At 43.1% G+C, this 18,030-nt stretch overlaps 1 protein-coding gene across 1 annotated transcript in view; it reads right to left on the bottom strand.

Annotated features, from left to right (window-relative positions):
• wwox (WW domain containing oxidoreductase) overlaps nt 1–18,030 on the bottom strand; it is a 141,678-nt gene that overhangs the window by 75,841 nt on the left and 47,807 nt on the right.

Below are 18,030 nucleotides of genomic sequence, written 5' to 3'. Positions count from 1 at the left end.
ACATAACGCTGCTTGAACAAAAAGATGTGCAAACTCTCTCCCATACAAATATTATGGCAGCATTGTGATATGGCACTTGTATTAACAGCAGGATGCTTTTAAAGTAAATAAAAACATTATAGCCGTCTCTCTAGTGGAGGCAAGGTCCAGCTTCTCAGGTGTGTGTGCGTGTGTGTGCATGTGTGTAAGTGAGGCTGAAAGAGGGGGGCAAACCTCTGTGCTGGGGTGGTGGTTCCTCTCTAATTGCCCCTCTAGGTGCCTGTGTGCTGGAGAGCAGAACTGAGGGTAAACACAGATCTAGAGATGATTAATAGCCAGAGGTCAGGGTGGCGCAAAAAAAAAAAAAAAAAAGAAGGCAGAGAGACTGAGACCTCACTCCAGCCTACCTGGACACAATAACTCACTTACTTTTTTCAATAGTACATCTCTACATGTACACACACATAAAAACCAAAACCGATCTACTGAATCCAGATTCCACTCAGTGGAACAGTTCAATTTAGACAGTAGATAAACAAAGGAGTTGTACAGCAGGTCAATCAGGGGTGAGGGTGAAAGGTAAAGTTGAAGGGTGAAGGTCAAAATGTCCACGGCAGAAGTCCTTAACAAGCGATAATCAATACGTGACCGGGACGATCCGAGCGCCTCGTTTCTGCTTCATACCTATGCATCTGTAGGTGGTCTTGCAAACATTTTACACTGTAGCGCAGAGAGACGCATCCTGCTTCTATTACTGGCCCACTTTGTCTTCTCTGTCCCTTGACAAACGCACACGCACAGTTTTCTTCCCTACAGTACGTCCCATGCACACATTTCTATCTGTCGCACCAATCTTCACACACACACACACACAAACACACACAGAGCACATCCACAGTTGAATGGAGTCAGGTTGGGCGGCCCTTCATTCTTCATGCAAACGGTAATTTAGTGAGACTGCCTATTGATTGAGCGCCGCTTGTCTCCCAAACAATGCCACTTCAATCAGCGGCCCGTCGGGGAGGGGGGAGGTGGGTTGGGGGACAGGGAGGAGATGGAGGGGTGGTGGAGGGGGGAGAGAAGGGAGGGCTGCCGATAGCTGCAGTGACTGATTTAAGAGATGGATAAAAAGCAGATACGTCCCCCGCCCCTGTACTGATTAATGACAGTGGCCAGAGCAGCCCTGGACTATGCATCATGATTTAACCACCAGCCCCTCATCTAAAGATTAGCGTGCACGCAAACACACACACATACTGTAAAAGCGCCCGCATACACAGCGGGTACTGTACCTCACAGAGAGACGAGACATGGAAGGTGCGAGAGGGGAAAAAAGGGAAGTGAAGCAGGGAGAAAGATGAGTGAAAGGTGGATGCTAAGGTGGGCGCAAGGAGGATTATACTGATTTTGTTTTAGTGAACCATTTCAGTCCAGGACACAGAGCATATGGGTAGGTGCAAAGCCACACACATGGTCACATATCAGTAACCAATTAGCATCTTGAAACTCAAAACATTCAGCTTTAAGCAGTAAGGACCAGGAAGACTTGATATCCACATAATTTTCATACACTGTGCCTTGTACAGCTAAAACTTGGTAGACAGACTCCCATTCTGAGTCGTACAGATGTCTAGTCAAAAATGCTGATTAAATGATTAAATGAAAAGCAGAACATGCTTCATCTTGTGGTAATGCACACAAACAACTGTCCAACTTAATAAAATTAAAGGAAAAATGTAAACTGTTTTGTTTTTTTTAAACAGCATCAATGATGTATGATTTTATGGTTTTTAAAAAAAATGACAAAGTGCCACATTTGTTCGGAGACAGTAAGGTGAGCTGGAAACAAGAGGTCTCTCTCAGTCTAATGCAAATCTCAGTCCTAATTTGGCTCTTCACCAGATTCAGCAGAGTGTAGCCAAACAGCTACGCAAATGGACACCATAAATCTGCCTCAACTCCAACATTAATTTACCCAGAGGCGCAGCATCATGTAGGTGTGGCTTATAGTGTGATGTTACTACCAAGTAGGCGTGTCCTGTAGTAGGTGTGTCTTGTAGTTGTGCAGCTAGAGACTGTTGATACAGAAAGCACTTACTACACTTCAGCTGTACACTCTCACCTTGTACCTTCTCCAGCCTCTTAAAACTCGTAGCCTAATCAAACCAGAGTCCGTGTGCACAAAACGCAGAGTACAATGCTAAGTTGTGCAAAGGGAAACACTGACTCTGGTCCATTAGTTGTGTTGGATGCTGGGGAAGAGGGCTGGAGCCCCTCCCTGCGGCTGCTAAAATATTCATCAGACTCCCTGAGAGCATGTCTGCTAATAGTTACACATGGAGCAGGAGAAAGAAGTGAGAAGGAGGAGGAGGCGGCGAGGGGTAGGCACAAGGCAAGAGGAGGAGAAATTGGGGAGATGAGCGATGCTCCCTGTGTGCATGTCAGCTAATAGTCAAACATGAAGAGCTGTGAGGGAGGGGGAAAAAAGCAGGAGAAGAAATAGGAGGAAGTGAAGTGAGGGGCTGTTTAAATACTCTGTGGCTGAAATCACAGGGGATGGACCATGTAGAAAAGCAAAAGTGAAGGGACGAGAGAAGAACAGGAGGGAGGGAGGGAGAGAGAGAAGTGGAACAAAGAGAAAGGGAACAAGAGATAAAGATTGAGAGGGAGTAATCAGTCCTTTTCTTCCTCCACTGCCATCACTTGCCCCTCCGAGCTGCATTCCAGATTGATTAAAAGCTCCTCTTGTAATTGTCAGATCTTGTAGGAACCATCTCTGTGTTTGAGGAGTGAGTGGGGGGGTTTAGTGTGTGAGCAGGGCAGAAGAGAAACCCAATTTCAATCACGTCAACCAGTGTAACAATAGTCACTTCAATAGCCACCAGTCGCTATCGCATCAATCAGAAACTCCCCTACTCAAACAAAAATATATGTTGTTTTGTCTTTATGGACGGCAACCCAGGTAGCTCAGTCCTACATTTGCATCCTTCTGAATGAAAAATGTGCGTGTGTGTGTGGATAAACACACACACACACACACACACACACACACACACACACACACACACACACACACACACACGTCATTAAAATGAGAAACAGCCGATGGTGTAGGAGCTGTTGAAATACCATTAAGAAATGGAGATAAATGCAGTGGATCCCGGCCTACTACAGCAGCCTCACTACAGTAAATCAGACAGTGACGAATATTACACGGGCCACGCTGCGTGCATAAGAACACACAAATGCACACACAGACAACGCACACTCGTGGGTTTACACACAGCCATCCACACACAAACCGCACAAACAATCTGTGAGGCACCTTGCAAAAAGAAGGGGGAAAAAAGCCCTTTCGGTGGATTAATGAGTAATTATCCTAATTAAATGTTTCCTGATCACCCGTTATGATATATGGATGATTATTATGTTCGGAGATGATTAAATGATAGTATAACAGAGGAGTCTGATATCATTTCAAAGAATTAATGAGCGTTTGTACAGAGGAACCATGTGGAAGTAAGGCGTAAATTAAATATTGGATTAACTTAGATTGAATCAATTCAAGACTAATTGTGAGCCGCAATAATAACAAACTTTCTGCCATTTAATCACAGGTGAAGAGTTATGTTGCTACTTTTTTTAAATTATTTAAATATAGAACAAACTGATGAGCCCAAAAAGTTATTTTTTTAATTCATTTTAAAATGCAGTCAGTGGCATCGGGTTAAAAACTACTAGATATTATACAGGTCTTTTGTCTGACCTGTATAATTTTTTATGTGTGTGTTTGTGCCCTAAAAGGTGAACTTACAAGCAGAGAGTGGGAGAAAAAAACAACTTCTTCTGATCTTCTTGAGACATAACTGCTCTTATGACCAGTTGATTGTGTCACTCAGCCTAAAGTAAACCAATAAATGAGGCTAACCTCGTAACAGAGGGTCATTGCTTATTTAAAAGCTCATTGATTAACAGTTGTGATTATCGATCACACCATGTGGTCCAGACAGAATTGACACATCTGATATGTCCGACATACAGAGAGAAAGGCTGGTCGGTCGCTGGATGCGACGGTCACGACGATTTGAGCGCACACTACTCCTCTTCTCCATCACGTTCTAACTCGAAGAGATTATTTGGAGTCTCAACTTAATATCCGCGGAATATTTGAACCGCTTCAATATTGGGCACTGACCCTGTGTTTCTCGCTCTAGCGTCTGATTCACTTTTCCCATACAGTCGCTGCAGAGCAGTTGCATGTGAAGGAGATAGTACGCAGTAATATTCAATTATTGTATGCACGGCATCCCCGTCCCGCCCTAAATTGATTTCTTTCAGAACGGGAGGCATCGCTCAGCACTGACACACAGCCATGTTTCCCCCATCTACATCCCACGCAAATTACTCCTCCATCTGCTCTCCCTCTCTGCGTCGTGCATTTACCCCCTCACCTCTCCTCTTTCCTCTCCTCCTCCCCTCTTCCTCCTCTCTTCTCTTCTTTCCTCTCGTCTCATCATCTCCTCATCTTCTCCTTTTCCCTGTCAGGACCGCGCCGCTATCGGCGGTTGACACAGGCCCCAGCTCCCATACAGTACGTTTAATCTGCCTTTAATCTCTTTGCAGCGTAATGGGAAATGGTTTTGTGTTTTATTATTTGATTGAAGCCACGAGCCCACCCCTCACCACCGCGGGACACTGTGTTTAGGAGTGGGAGGTGTTTTCAATTTTTGCCCTCGCTCAAATTATCTTCTATCAAAGAATTCGTATCAGTAATATCATTCTACATATTAACCATGCTGTTTGTAAGTGGCCTAATAGAAGGAGGAGACGAGTGGAGAAAAAAAAATCAAGCCAGAGAGAAAAATGAAAGAGGCTTCCAATCGGAGAAAACATTACTCTGGATTACACGCAGGCTGAAAATGTCAACATTTTTATTGTCGCAGTCGAGAAACGATTAAAGCGAGAGTTGCTCATCTGCAAAAAGAGTGTCTTTTATTTTTATTTTGTCATCTGGAGGTAGCCCACTGTAGTTGTGAAAGTTTTCTCCCATCAGGTTATACCATCATCATAAAGACCTAAACAACTGTACCTTTAATAAAGCCACACAGAGAGGGAGCAGGTCTAATCAATACTTCATATAGCGGGGATTATTGTTTGTTCAGCGTTGACATAGATTCAAAACAGCTCAATAGTCATGTAAAGCTAGAATTGATTTGTTCATAAAAGCAGTGAAATTTTTTAAGTTGGTGTCACATTTATGATTTTCTTTCTTTCTTTCTTTTTCCCAGCGTCATATTTTTGGTTTTGGTTTTTTTCCTCCATACATTTTAAAAGAACGGGCCTGCTGTTAACGCTGAATGGCATTTATAGTCTATGATGGCTAAAATCAACAAAGAAATCTGAACATACAAATAAATGCACGCATACACATGCACAGGTATTCACAGACACACACACACACAGCCTCTTCTCTCTCCTTTTCTAATTAAAGGGACCTCTCTGCCCTGGGTGTGTGTGTGATATTGACACTTAGCTCCGTACAATAAACTTTATTGGCAAGCCCTGCTTGATTACAGCACTAAACTAGAATAACAAGGAATATGGGAGGAGGGAACGTGGATTATATACTAAACAGACATTAGCAGCCTCTATTCCAATATCTGGTGCATTTTAATAGGAAGCTCTGAAAGGCCTCTCTTTCTCTCTCTCGCTGTTGGAAACTGGAATGAGCTCGAGCTCGGCACAAATAAAGAATGACATGGATGAAATATAGTAAAGGTAGAAAAATACGAAGAGAGGAAAGGAGAGATATATATTGAATGATGGGGGGAAGGAAAGAGAGATAGATTTTCCGTCATTAATGATCTATGGAAAAATACTCTGTCTATTTTCAGATATACTGTTAATGGCTGCTTGCTGCCATTAAAATCGTTGCCGTCCTGAACTCAGCTATTCAAATATTGGCTGCTGCTTCATCTAATATTCATCTACTGGAGGTCAATGGCAGCAGTGGCATGCTTAATTTGTATACATAAATTAAGGGTGGATACCAAGAGTTTAGATTGGTCAAAAAGAGAGTTTATATGTTATTACACCTTCAAGTTTTCAGCATTACAAGTCACTTCTATTGTCTTTACATTCAGACACTATCTGCAGACAGAACTGTGTAATTTACTTTAAGAAATATTCATTTGCATGCAGACAGAAACCAGGATTTTTGTTTCCTCTTAGCCCTGGTGAAAGAAAACAAGTGACTCTGCAATTATTTCTCAACACTGGTGTCTCCAACAATACCTGCAGGCAAAGACTTCACAGAGGCTTCCTCATCCTGGACATTAAATTACCAGCTCAAGTGCTGAATCAATTAGGCTGCATCGGCATGCGAAGCAGAAGGTGGTGTCTTGGTTTTTTTGGGGTGCATGCCTCATTTCTGGTATTTTCATGTAAACAGGCACTGAGCTCTCTGTCAGTAGTAACAGTACTGACCCCAGATCACCTGCAAAGATTACCGCAAGTAAAAGGCATCCGATTATTATCAAAAAGTGCAGCACAATATAAATATATATGTGTTTTTTAATAAATGTGCATGAGAGCCCATGACAGCAGAGTTGCGTTTGCAAATGAACCGCAGATGCAACAATCACTGATCAGACTTCTCTGCTCAGTCAGTTGAACTACAATGACCCCTACTGGCCTAAAATGGTACTGGGTCAGTGCAATCTTCACAAAGAGCCTGTGTGGAACTTGTGGCGTTGCAATAGTTTGGGACCTTTAAAGCAAATAAATACACACGTATGGTGAGGACCTCAAAACAAAAAAATTATTATGTTATCCCTCTGTGACGCATATCCTGCATATTCTCCTTCAAACTTCACACCACCAGTTGTTCTGTTTCTTGCTTTTTTTACCTCATTTCTTCCCCCATTCGCTTCAATCATCTCCTCCCAAATCAAACCTTCTCATCTTCCCCTTTTTCCCCTCTCTTGAGGCCTTGGCACCCTTGGCAGGGTCTCTCCCACTGGGTGTGTTGGCAGAGAAGCTGTCTCTGATTCACCCACAGCGTGCCCTCTGGCTTACCAGGCTGGCACAAGGACGCAGAGCAGAGCTGAGAGAGGAGGGCAGGGCGGTAAGCACGGAGCTCTCCAATGATAGGGCCATTTATTACAGAGAAAAGATGGCGCGGCATTAGTTAAGTTATTTAAGGTGCAGACGGTGGATTTAGGCCTTTGGTTTCTGTGAGCACGGCAGAAAATGTGAGATTGGAGCGGCAGGAACGACTGCTGCTTGCCTGTGTGTCTGGAGAAGAACACCAGAGAAAGAGAGAGAGACACACATGCAGTCTCACCTTGAAGAACCACTGACCCCACACACCTTTATTGCATCGCCAATTAGAAGTGAGGGAGGGAGGAAGGGAGAGTTACAAAAAGGGAGAGGTGGAAAGAGTGAAAGAAAGAGGGGGAGAGATGTATTTCATAAATGTAGTTCCATAAAGAGCACTGACCCAAATGGCATTCAGTAATTCTTCCCTGTGCCAGAGGAGGCTGGATAATCAGAAACTTCATCAAGCTCGCCCCTTCCTTCCCTCTTTCCCTGCGTCTGCAACACCTCCTACCGTCCCACCCTCAGCTGGAACCTCTTAAACAAAAATCGTGAGTAATATAACTGAATAACGTATACGGTGCATCCAGAGCACGCATCAAAGAACATCCCTCTATCCCCCGCCCCCCTTCATCACTTCATTTTAATTAAACAAGTTTCCTCCACTCGCCATCTCTCATCTCTTTGATCTGTTCCCATCCAACTCGCTGGAAAAGAATCAGTCCGACTCCACTTTGAGGAAGTTGTACGTGTTTGATTGCGGCAGCACAGCATTGATTCAAGCTACACCAAAAGGCATCGGAGCACTTACCAAAAAAGAAAAAAAGTTACAGAAAACATAAAGAAACAGTCCGTTTGTCAAACACTCCACTATAACTACATCCCCCTTTTAGTCCATATGGGTTTACAAATAAAAGCTGAACAAATCCCTTTTTGAAAATGTTCAATAAATTCATATCTGTCTTCATGACACTGACTGCAATACATATCAAATCTGTCACCGCTGCACTGCGATGGATGTAGGAGGACAGAAATCTGAAAGAAAACAACACAATTAAAGTGTGTCTCAAGCAGCAAGCTCCCATTGATCTATCTGCTCTCTTTTCCAATGCACTATGGACTTAACATGGACTTATTCTTTCTTAAGCACAACTGGGACCACTCCCTCCCCCCTGGGGTGCAGCGCTCACACAATGCTTCAAAAGAACATTTTGTTTATATGTTCAATACCAAAACATCAATAAAGTTATCCATTCATTAATTTCCTATTCAATACAAATTTAATGCAGAACCACGGAGTAGCCAGCTCATATCCAATAAGGACATCTATCCCCGATCACTCAGCCCGGTGCTTCACATCCCACACGCACAGGCACGCACGCACGCACGCACACATCAATAGGGCTGTCCCTAAAACAGCTATTCCTCACTGACTGACTCAATACTGTAGACAGGGGTGTGGAAGAAGGAAAACAGCACAAAACAGGAGGAAGGGAGTGGAAAAAAGAGGAGGACTTAGTATATGATTACTTACAAACAACTTGCCAAGGTGAAAGAATAATAACTGATGGCTGCATAGAGCCAACAGAAAGAATTTCTCACTTTAGTTTACTGTGTATGCATTTGCAAAGTGTGGCTTGGTCACACCTAAACGAGGTGGGAGAAGTGTGCACAAAATAAGGTAAGAGTTGAAACACTGAAAATAAAGTATTTAAAGATTTACTCACGATACTGTCTCAAAAGTGCTCAACGTGCAGCAGAAGTTTCCCTGTCAGGGTTATGATTTTATATTTTATATTAGTGGATGTTTCAACAGTTGGGAATGAAGTGTAGGCTTTGTAAAGATACTAACACTCTTCATCTGTGTTTAAACCTAGCGACCCATGGCCACATTAGCAAAGAGAGTAAAAACATCCGTATAACTGAGCAAACTCTTTTTGGGTAATATAGGCACCAAGGGAGTCTTTACTGTGGGTCTTTAAATATTGTAGAGGTACAATGCTAAATCAGCGGGGTACTCTTTAACCACCTGAATGCTGCTGAGCAATTTAATCCTGGCAATTTATCACATTTTATTTACTAATCATTTGTTTTGTGTGTAAAAAGCTTAATTTTCAGCATAACTTGCTTCTCTAGTAGCTGTCAGAGCTGTATAAAACAGCATGCCACAGACAGTAAAATATAAGACCGAACTAAAGAGTACACATGTTCAGTGGTTAAGGAGGAGTATACTGAGCAGCTACAACATTAAACCCACTGACGAGTGACGGCAAGAAAACCTGTCCCTCTAGTTCTTGATGAGAAATCCCGGGACTCTAGCATTCATATGGATTTTACTTTGACACAGTGCAGCAAACTACACATCATAGCAGACCCGACAACCCCACTTCCCCCCTCCCCCCGAGGCAGCAGTGCTCCCTTACTACAGCAGCAGCCTCCCCAAACACAACACCTGCCCTGCAAAAGCTGTTGAGGAAGGGCTCGAGGAAAACGACAAAGAGCCCAAGGCATTGACCCTGCCTCCAAACTCTCCAGGTCCCAAACCAACAGCACCACTGTGCAATGCGCTGGAAAAGCCCAATCTACGGAAGCCTGCTTGTGATTCCCTCAGCAACAGCATGATATCACCAGTGCAAGGAGGGACTGAAGAGTGTTTTCACACTTGCTTGCACTGTTTCAAGCTCATTCATGTTAACTTTTGAGATCAGTGTTCCAACAGTAATGTGCTCGATGATACAATCTATAGCTCTCTGTTGCATGTGATTAGGAAATGCATGGAAATGGGCAGTATTGAATATGATACAGGTAGTGAACCCATCTGAATCGCGCCTCCCATAACCCTAACATAATACATATCAGATGGAGCTGTGAGCTGCATGTGCTTTTAACACGTTAGAGCTGGCCACATGACACGAGAGCCAGGGTCCACGGGTCAAGTAGAGTCAAACCAGGTAGGCGATTGGCTGATCAGGTCTGAGTGTAATGATTAATCAATGGTTGAATGCATTAGCCTAATCTAATGGGCCAGGTGGGAGAGGACAACGGTAGACACATGGAACTCGTGATTGAGCACAACATGCAACAGCAGTGCAATCAATAGCATATAGAGTGGTCTAACCTCAGTGTGTGGTGGTGGCGACGGTGGGAGAGGAGGGCGTCCAACCACAGGCATTTAGGATGTGCTCTATACGTGTGCGAGCGTAAATATGTATGGTTGGTTGGTTCCTTTTGGACAAAAAAGGAACCGAGCTGTGTTAGTCTGACTGAGTGGATCATGATATGATCTGGGGGAAATCAGAGCTCCCGTTTTTGGCCAGCACCTCACACACCTGAGTGAGTAGATACTGTTTGTTTCTACTCTGCAGAGAAAAAGAGGGCAAAAAAATGAGACCACACTAGAAACAGTGAAAAAATAACTAAAAGACTGACACGGAAGAAAGGCTCCTCCCTTCTGTGTTTTACCCAATCTTCCACACTTCTCATTTATAGCATATTAGCCTGCTTGACACTAGTCGGTACACTGAATGCAGTGACTAAAAAGGTGACAAAACACTGATCAATGCATGAGGAGATCAACCATGAAGGGATCCACTATGAAAAGAACAAAAAGGCAGACAGGAAGAAAGAGAATGCAAGAGACAGAGAGAGAGATGACAACTTAGGGACAAGAGCCAGTCAGAGCAGAGGACAGGTCTGGGTCAATACTCGCACCACATACTGCTGACACTGCACCACTCAACACGCGCACACATGCATGCCACACAAACACGCACATTGTCACAGACAGACAGACATCAGACCAATCAGTCAGCCGGTGTCAATGTTTCAAGAGGAAGACGGAGAAAAGAAGAGTGTGAAGGTATGTAGCTGTACAAAAAACAAAGTCAGACATGCCGGATATCCACTGCGTTCAAGGACATTTAACAGAGTGAACTAAGTCACTGTGAGCCCCGTCCAGCTTTCTTACAGCTGTCTATATATTAAGGAAAAACAGCAGACCCAGTATTTAAAGGGTCAGTTCACCCAAAAATTGAATAAAACAGTTTCATTTAAATTCTCAGCTGTTTCCAGGCACATTCCTTGTTGTGCTTCTAACTTAAAATTTTAATACAAATCAAGTTGAACTTAACTTTTTTCCTTTTCCATTTTTTTTTACATCATGTTTTGATTTTTTTCAAATAATATTTACCAGCTGATCAATCAAAATAGCAGAAAACTAATTAGAAAATATCTAAATCAGTTAAGTTAACAGCAAGCAGTCGCTCAATCTTCAGCGTGAATATTTCATGGCTTTCTTCCCAGATAGCAATTTTTTTTTCCGGATGACTGGAGAACACAAAACATTTGAAGACATCAGATTTATCTCAGTCTTTTATTTATTTACATTTTTCCATTTCATAGACCGTATGACTATGCGGTTGATTTAGGGATAATCATCAGATTCCCCAATAATGAAAGAAATAATAATGAACTGAAGCCTTTACCTCATTGCACATGCAGCATACATATAGAAAACATCAAAAAATATATTTTAATGTGATGTATTAGTCATCCAAAACTCTTCTTTGCTGCATCCTGTTAGATTAGCTTTTGTTTTTTTTTTGTTTATTCGGTCATGTGCTTTAGCTTTTTAGTATGTGCATATGTGTTTGAGTGTGAGTGAGTGTGTGTGTGTGTGTGTGCGATTATCGCAAAAGAGAGGTCTCTCCATCTTTGAAATGAATTAGCGTGTGGTGCCTTATTGAGTGAGGTGCAGTGTTTAAGTGAAACTGATGAGAGATGTGTGAGCAGCGAGGACTGGGCTATAAGTATGTGACTGAGGTCACAGGTTAATCCCTATTGATTTACTCCACCGTCTGCATACAGCAGCACGGGAAGACAAGAAAGGGGAGGCCTGCCTTACCAGCTACCACACAGAACAAATGCAGTATTTAAAACAAAAACAACATCTCACACCTGCACCTCTGCACACATGTTAAGTGGGGTAAAGACAAGAAAATTAAGCATCATTTAATCCCTATAAAGTTAGTCGAACGCCCTCTACTTCTAAATAAGCATCAATGAGCAATATGATCATTGATTCAATTAAAACATGCTCACATCCTCGTTTCATTGTTTTAAACAAAATAAATAAAAACAAAATATGCATGTTTGCAATGCGTGTATTTGTTAGACAAAGAGAAGCAGATTTTTTTTTTTTTGCTTTAATCTGGAGAGCAGGTGAACTCACAGCGACCCCAGGCAGAGACCGCCGGGCCCGAGTATGTTTGAAAAGAAACCAGAATGAAACCTAAACAGAGCTGTATTTACAGTACAAACAGCATCCTCACAATCTCATCCCACAGAAGGACAGGTGAAATATTACATTAATATGAACAACTATTAATAATAACGCCCCCCCCACCCCCTCCTCCTGCACCACCTCTTGCCCCATCACTCCTTCTCTCTCTCTCTCTCTCCGCCTCTAATCCTATCATGCGGGCAATAAGTGTATGCACCATGAGCACATTTAATTTCTGCGGTTGGTTTTCAGCGAGCCCAGAGGTGAGCCTTAATAAGGATCAATGGCACTTTATCTGGGACAGCACCCACTTCACAGCATGCAAATTACACAGCAACCCTTAAAAAAAGAAATGGATTTAATTAAAAAATGTAGAACCACGGGCTCTGGAAATTCAATTAAAGGATTTATGCAAAGGTTGGCTAGCTTTTTGTGTTGCAGTTCCTGCTTATATAATGAGCTTTTCATATTAAAAATCAATAGGTAATCTGGGCTAGGGGATCGGCTGCTTATGTACATTTTTGAAATCAATTTGAAAAATAGTCCATCAGCTCTGTGTGACAACAAAGAAGGGAGGGAGTGGTGCGTGCATGTGTGTGTGCGTGTGTCAAGTTGTGAGGGTCAGCAACAGGAAAACGGTACCAGTGGATGAGTGAAAAAGAGGTGATAGGTTACATCTCTCCTCTCTGAGGGTTACAGGAGAAAAGCTCTGAAGCTCTAAAGCTATGAGAGACCAAGGGTGAAGGAGGCGATGTGGAAGAGTAGAGGGTAAGTGAGTAAGGATGTCTCTCTGGCCAGGTCACTTTCTGGCTCTTTGGCCTGTTCTGATCCCTTCTATTAGAGAGAGTGTCCCTTGGCAGTCAGGGTCTAGCTGGTTCTGACCTGTAGCTCTTGGGTAATTTAGCCCAGCCCCAACTCAGACTCAGCCCCGACTCAGACAACCCCAGCTGGGGAGCCGTCCTAATGGTCTCCCTGAGGTGTCTGGAGCTGGAGGAGCAGAGGATGTGGTTGATTCTTTAAATGATGTTTCTTCACAAACAAATCTTAGCCAGTCACAGAAACACGTCTTAGAAAGAGGTACATGCAGAACTCATGCACGCAAAAAAAAAAAAAAGTGACAATCTTTTGCAGACTTAAGCTTTTTTTTGTTTGTTTCATTGTTGAAAAATTACTTCTTTTCTTCTTAAACTTCTTCTGTTTTCAACAGGGATATTGTTCATCCTTCCTTCACACTCATGTTGTATAACTGTACGCAGGCATAAGGGGTGAATGACTGACTGCATACAGCAGCAGACTGTCAGCATTTGATTGGTTCTTTATTGATCCAGACACGCTTTCCATCACATCAACTCATCCACAATAAACCATTTACACAGTTTCCCTGTGCAATGGAGCACATAACCAGGCCTCAGGCCATCTCTGTGCACCAACTGGGCGTGCGTGTGTGTGTGTGTGCGTGTGCCTGTGTGTGCCTGTGTGTGTGTGTGTGTGCCTGAGCATTTGTGTGTTTTCTTTAATGAAATGGTATCTCCATGGCCAATAATCCCAGTAACAGGATTGGGCAGAACACACATGTCAATACAGGCAAATAGGATTGTATGCTTTTATCATGCCACACCAACACATCTTGTTTCTCACTGCCTGCTGATGTCTCTCTCTACGTAGTGCAGCAGCACGGCAGGATACGTCTCGCAGGAATATCACATTGATTATATCTAGTTCTTCAAAAATGGTCTAAAACATGGCCTCTAAAGGAAATCTGAATCATGACAGCGTGTGAACCTCATGCCAGTTGGCATAATATGTAATATTCTTTCTACCCCACTAAAGAGAAACCTACACAGTGTTTCCAGTCAGGCTGGAGCTGACCCCCTCCTGTGTAGCCCCTAATCATCCAAGAGGACTCTATTACAACGGCCTGGCAGCTCATCTAACCTCACAGTGAAGAAGGGTGGGGGGGGGGCGGGCGAGGAGATTGGGACCTCTGCTCCTCTTTCTTTCCACATGGTTGAGCAGCACACACACATACACACAGGCTTCCTAGGTGTACAGCAAAGCTGCCCGCCTCTTTGGGCTACACCAGATAGGAGATGGAGCATCTGACCTTATGTCTGGCTGCAGGAGAGAAACCGATACCGAAGTAACAGTGCCTGCTGTACTCACACATAGCACCAACCAGCCATTCTACGGTGTGTCTGCTAAATGGTAATGCTGATGTCTCTCTTGCAGGATTTGTCTCTTGGGTTAACCCCCAAGCTGCAGGATTGAGCTCCTGGTCACATTAGGCAAGGCTCAGCTGAGAAGGAGGCAACGCCAGTCCCACATCTCGTGCCTGAACCACTGACTGCTGGTGCCTGGTCAAAAGTTCAGCTTGTGCATATGTAAAAAGGTGGCTGGGTGCCCGAGGCAGGATCTTGGGTAAAATAATCATGCAAAAACGCTAAGAAGCATGGGACTAGGCGTGAGCGCTGATGAAACCGGCCTCTGGGAGAATCGAGGCGTCTGATTGGACCAGTAGAGCCTCTAAGGCCTGTGCCCACAGCACCCCTCCCCTCTCTTTACCCATTATAGTGGATGATGTACTGGAGCCACTGCCCACACACTGGTCTCCATTCAGCTCAGCACTGTCTCTGCCTATAGTTAAGGTATATACTTGATGGGTATAGGCTGAGCCCAGCTGCTCAGAGCCTGAGGGTATACCGATCTTGAGGGAGCAATCAGTCAGTCAACAAAATGTCACAGGGTCAGCGATCCAGCATGACAGGACGGTGACAACTTCACAAAGGTTACAGCCAAATTAATAACTGCAACAGTCACTGAAATTCATTATGTGCTGTTTAAAAGTGTGCCCAGAGTTCAGATTCAAAGGAAACCATCTACAATCTAGAAAGACCCACAAATCCTACAATGTTTGATCAAATAAATCGACCAAGATCTGCATCAATCAAACTTTTCTGCATTAAATTGCTCTAACTAAATCACTTGATAGCAGATGTTTTTTTGCCTCTCTCGCTCTCTCTTAGGTCTCTCTCTCTGTCACACACACACATACACACACAGACACACACACAACTTCAGGCCAGATCATTTGGTGCTGATAATCACACCAAAGGACACAGGCAAAACTCCCACACTAAACACGCTGAATTAAAGAAACAGGAGTTACAGGCCTGGTTGCACAATCTCTGATAAGTAGATCAAGGCACAGGGAGGGGAACATGATGTTAGTGAGAGATAGTTTGGCTGATTAAAATGTCATGGCTCTTTATAGATGTCTTTCTCAACTCAGCAAAATTGAATCAGTTCTGTGCATCAATAGCAGAGTGGGCTGGGGCTCCCTGCTAATAGAGAAGTTTCTTTCTCTTAAGTTCAAACCACAACACAAGGAATGCAAAAGCGAGGAAGTCACACATGTTTTGATTAGACGTGACCAAAGTACGGCAACAAGAAAAGAGACAAAAAAAGCGTGCAAGTTCAAAGATAACATAAAAGAGCAGGAAACAATTAATAAGGGGCGAAAACATGGGTGTGATTAAATGACCGACCACGGCACATATAGCCCTACATGACATTTGATCACCTTTACAATAGCAGTCAATTAATGACTTGGGATCACATGTAGCTCCAGGTGTTCCAGCCGTCTCTGTGTTGCGAATTCATGCGTGTGCTTGTCCATGTGTGTCTGTTCGTGTTGAAAAGCTCTATTTTACCCCACCTGTGCTCATATAAATCAAACCTGTGCTTTAAATGAGGGGCTGGTTATTTGCGCAAGAACACACATGGGGGCTTTGTGATTGTTTTTTGGAGTCAACATTCTGCTTATGTTTGCATCCCAGAACAATCTCCATGGATCCCGCAAGCGTACGCAAGCAATTAAAGCGATAGCATCTTCATATCCCTGCAACCAATAACTGAAATAATATCACTGTTTTATTAAGCCCTTAATGTGGGGGCAGAAGGAGTGAGGAGTGGGATTTTAAAGAGGATACACTTTCAGGGGCCTTATCAAGCCCAGATTTAAATAAGAGCAAATGCTCAGCTTAGGGGTGCGTCTGTGTATCTGTGTGAGTCTGTGCGTAAGGCTGTGTGTCTGCGTGTGGCCTTTATCAGACATTAGTTTTAGCTAATCACTGTGTCAGCACACCAGAATTTAATTACTAGCTCTACCTTTGTCCTTTAATATTTACTAACATCTACACTTCATTAAATTAATGACATATAAAATTTAAAAAAAGAAAAAGAAAACCCTCTGCTAATTGGTTATGTGTGCTTGCTCCTAAAATGTTAGCACCCATTCCTTAAGATACATGAAAAAATACACAGAAGTATCATCCAGACTAGGGTAGCATTCCAAATAATGTGATTAGAAGGAATGCTGGACAAACTTTGGCTTTTACGAATGAAACACGGGACCAAGTGATTAAAAAATTAATTCTAAAATAAAGAGACTGGACGCAAAAGAGTGCTTTGTGACAGAAAAAGTCAAACTGAGGAAATATTCAGCCTGGCATTTTGCAAAAAGGTGCTGAGGAGCCGTTCCTCTCATCTCTCATCCTATGTCAAATGGCGGAGAGACAAATGACGGCCCGAGGCCTTGTGTCTGTCAAACATGATGGATCAGAACAACGCTTCACTAAAACTCCACCACGCTGCCTTTCAACATCACATTTTCACTTCAGTGCAAACACTAAATTGATAAAGTATGAAGAACAGCTAATGGAAAGATGTAATAGTCAAACTAAAGCATATATTAGGAGGCTATGGAGCCTAAAGGGTAGAGTGCTGCTATCCATTGAAAAGTCTTAGAGAGCACAGGACACAATATGGACTGAAATAAATCACGGTGCTGGATTTTATCGTTCATATCTAAAGCGTGTGAGGACGTTAACCTCAGGCACCTTATATCATCTCGTGCGCACACACATATGTGCTATTAAAACGTTCCCACACATACAAATCATGCAGATGCTTACACATTCACAACAGTTGGTGTCTGAGCCACACTGTAAAGGTTAAACCCTTCACGGGAGTTTAGCTGTAAGTTGTCCGATATCTTATGATCCAACCAGATGCCACAGCGGATGCTGTATGCATGTGTGTATAGCTGAAGTAGTGCTGGGCAGCTTCATTACTGTAATCCCCAAAAAAGACACTGTATCACAAAAGTGCTGAGCCAAACTCAAAATCCTTCCTTAATGCCATCCTTCCAAAACTGGGTAGGAGTTCTCAGATCAGCCACAACTCAGGTACAGATGCTAGAGGTTCTCCTATACTGTGCGCTTGTGTCTGTAAAACAGCAGTGGCCTTGCAATGGCACCCCACACAAAACTATACCCATCCAAAATATACTGATTGGTCGGGGAAACTTAAATCACTGCAACAACAAAGAGCTGCCACATTCAGTAAAAATGTATTAGGCACAGAACTTTTTTTATTTTAGTACTTAACTGCATAGGAGCTAGGGCTGGGATTAGGCATTAACAGCAGCCTATAATAGTCGCGGTTCTCTGGAATAGAGTACTGAGAGGATAGAAAACTGTCTTTCAGGGTTAAACAAACAGTGCCATGCAGAAGAGGAAAACAAACCACAAATATCTCTCTATCTATTAAACCCAGACTCTTTCCCTGAGCCTTCAGCAGATCTACCCCTCTCCATCCTGTTCCTGTCCTCT

Source organism: Rhamphochromis longiceps, linkage group LG7, assembly GCF_057381845.1.
Source record: "Rhamphochromis longiceps isolate RC_006_pf linkage group LG7, R_longiceps_female_GT1.1, whole genome shotgun sequence".
In the NCBI taxonomy this organism is placed as follows: Eukaryota; Metazoa; Chordata; class Actinopteri; order Cichliformes; family Cichlidae; genus Rhamphochromis; species Rhamphochromis longiceps.
This window is presented reverse-complemented; position numbering and strand designations above follow the sequence as displayed.